Below are 3,525 nucleotides of genomic sequence, written 5' to 3' on the forward strand. Positions count from 1 at the left end.
TCTATGAGATGCAATGTGTGGATATTAGAAAGCAATAATGTAGACCCACATTCAATAAGATACAAGAATATTCCCTATAGACCTGAGTGAAGAAATAGTTTACAAAATAGGACAATTCCATTTTTGTTATAAGCCCATACATTATTTATCTATAGCTCTCTGTGTCTGTACACTGAAATATTAACAATATTTATATAAGGTGGTATAGTTTTTCTTTTCTCTGCTCAGTAGTAGGCTTTCCATTTTCTAAAATGAATGTTCAGTCCTTGTGTTAAATGTGTTTCTAAATGAATGTAGGGAGGTAAATGCTGGAGGAAATGAATAATTACAAAATAGTTCTTAACACTTTCATGCTAATTCTACCCTTGAGGGCTCAGCCCCAAGCCACTGAAGTGCAAATGAGGATCTGAATTTTAAAGACAGCCACAGAGGTCCTCCCAGTTTTCCCATTTTAAAGAGACTGACATGGAAATGGGACCTTGCTTTCCATTTTGAATAAATAAAACTTAATAAGAACACAAAGAACTATGTGGAGAAATGTTCAGACGTATATTATGAGGTAATTTAGAGACATTATTTGTCTGATTTAAAAACTGCATTGTGATTTTAAAAGCAAAAACCGTTCTCAGGTATCCAGATCCTATTGTTTTTCCCCCTGTAACAAATGCCTCTCTTTCTTTTTCCCCTGAAGATATGAAAATCTGACTTTAATATCAGAATATTTATGTAAAAACAATCAGCATGACAATTTGACTGTAGTCTGTTCAAAACACACATCTCCTTTGTCGCTGAGGATTTAGCAGTCTATTGATGTCTTTGTGAAGATTTGAGGCGTAGAGCTAAGCCTATAATAACAGTGCCACACATTCCTTCATTAAAACATACAACTACACTATTTCATTTTCCAAAAATACCACAAAAAAAAAAACAATGTTCGAGCACTTTGGCATCTGCTTTAAAGGCAGATTTGCATTACTTCTTAGGAAGTGAGAGTTTCAAAGAAACATAATTGCTGCTGCCAGGGAGGCCCAGATAGTCAAAGATAAGCAAGGAAATGGAAGACACCTGTAGTGATAAGAACTAGAAGTACAGAAGAGTGGTACAACTTTAATTGTGCTCAAATATTTATCTCGGTGTAGATGCCAGTATGAACTAGGGCCATCCCGTTTTAGGTACCACAGGGCTGTAAAGTATGCCTTCCCTGTGTACAGCAGCCTGATGATGGGTATTTTCAAACCAAAATCAAATTGGAGAAAAATGTTAATTATACTTTAGGCCCTGTCTTCCCTTTGTTTCCTACTGTCTGTCTCTTTCCAGTGACCTCCCCCATATAGCCATGCTGCTGGCCTTAGCAGCAATGGTCATAAGGGTTGCAGCAACCATCACTACTGCTAAGAACATCAGTTTTTAGACAAATTGCAGAATCAGAAGGCTTACAAATTGGACTTCAAGGAGTGTTTAAGGCTTGAAGTCATCATAGTACAAAGAAAAATGTATTTCTCCTTGAAGTTTTCAAAGTATTGAGATAATTTCCCTGCTCTGTTATTTTCGTGGTACTTACTACTTTCAATCAGATATACTTTAGAAATGACTAACTGCATTTTCATTCCCACTGAACTGTAAGCTCCACAAGGAAAAAGGATGTGTCGTGTCCTTGTTTGTTTTCCCAGTGCTTAGAAAGTTCCTGGAATGAAAAAAAAATATTCAATGAGGACCCAGTGAATTATTCTGATGTCTATCTTTTAATGGCCAGCAGTGATTGCACCATCTTTATTTACTTTATTAAATAAATACTGAATTTATTTCACATATTTTTGTCTCCCTACCATTTCCACATCTGACTACCACTATTACTATGTCCTATCATAACATTCCAGACATGCTTAGAAACAAGTAAAGGGTGGAGCTCCATCCTTGAACACTAAACAGGCATTTTAGACGATGTGTTCTTGGCAATGGAACCTGGACAACATTTGTCAAACACAATAGGCAAAGTTCTTACTTTGTATTATATAAAGGACAGACATACATATCAGCTGTTACAGAAATTAATAAGTAAGACAGAATATTTCAAATTGTTTAAACCATTTTCTTAAAGAGACTTCCTCTACTGCCAGAGATCTTGAACAGCCTCCTGGTCAGTCATCCGGAAGCAAATCTTCTCATAATTAATGAACTTGGCTTCCACTTTGGGACGAGAACTACCTTTTTCTATACTTGCTTGTATTTTTGCCTTAATGTCTTCTGCAGAACAAGGTACTTTTGGTGTTTTAGGAATTTTGTTCTGTTTTCTGAAGGACTGTTTACCATTTGATCTTAGTGTTGATGGTTTTAAGTCTTTTGCATTTTGGGTCGATTTTTGTGCATTTTTGGATGGGATATCTCATACAGATTTCTTCACTGGAACTTTTTTCTTCAGCTTCCTCCTCATCAAAATCATCATCTTCATCAACCTCATCCTCATCATCTTTGTTGTTGTCCTCATCATCTTCGTCAAGTTTTACCTTTTCCTGTGGACCCTTGTACTACCTCCAGGAGCAGATCTCTTTTCAGATATACATAAGAGTTTCACATCCTCCTGATCTTCAACTTCTGACCCTGCATCTTCCTTTACAGCTACTAGATACTGTCCACTAGTGCACAGACCCTGAACCACACTTCAGCCTTAAGACCACAGCTGGTGTCATTTCAAAGTCCCAAAGAGAAATTATTGGTTGTACTGACATTTTCAAAGTTGTCCATGTTACTTTAATTGGACTGCCTTCATAGTTCATTCCTTCTGCCTCTACAATGTCTAATGTCTTTTGCCCCTGCCCCTAAACTAGCCATTCTTAGTGATAACTGGTGCTCATTCTCATCATTATCCACCTTAAAGTGATGATCTTTGTCAGCCTTTAGTTCACAACTAGAAAGGAAGCTCTGAGGCCTAAGAGGGTACATGTCCATCGAGTCTTCCATGAGGTGGAGGTGTGCACACTTCGGTAATTTCACTACTGTTAAGAGTTGCAGCGCAAATGTCTGATAGGCAGGCTATCTGGTACCAGGTTGAGAATCACTGCTCTAGGGAATTGAATGTGTGCTCCCAAAGTACAGAGTCATGCTTAACAGCCAATTTTGTTAATTTCCAATAATAAATTTTTTTCTGCTTATGCATTTCATTCTTGAAAAATTACACCAAAGGCAGGAGGATACTTAGAGGCATGAAAAGGTGTACATGGAGTTGTCTTTTTACTTTTCAGATCCATGTTAAGTAAGGAAAGCACATGCCCTTTTTCCACAAGAGATCTATCTAAAACAGGTAACTGCCATCCCAGATACAGTCAGAAGGGATTTCTGCTTTTGTTTGGACTAAGTGAAAGGAAGTGCCTTAGTCTTTTGAAAGCCTTTTGGTATCTAATCCAAAGCAAGGATTCTAAAAGAGTCTTTTTTTTTGTTGTTCTTTGTTCCTTGAGACAAGGTCTCTTTGGCAAAGTAGACTAGATTGGCCTTGAATTCACAGAGATCCTCCTACCTCTGCTCTCAAGG

At 37.4% G+C, this 3,525-nt stretch overlaps 1 pseudogene; it reads right to left on the reverse strand.

Annotated features, from left to right (window-relative positions):
• Positions 1-2,092: 2,092 nt before the first annotated feature.
• On the reverse strand, positions 2,093-2,958 carry LOC142841390 (nucleophosmin pseudogene; annotated as a pseudogene).
• Positions 2,959-3,525: the final 567 nt, after the last annotated feature.

This window comes from Microtus pennsylvanicus, chromosome X, assembly GCF_037038515.1.
Source record: "Microtus pennsylvanicus isolate mMicPen1 chromosome X, mMicPen1.hap1, whole genome shotgun sequence".
Taxonomy (NCBI): Eukaryota; Metazoa; Chordata; class Mammalia; order Rodentia; family Cricetidae; genus Microtus; species Microtus pennsylvanicus.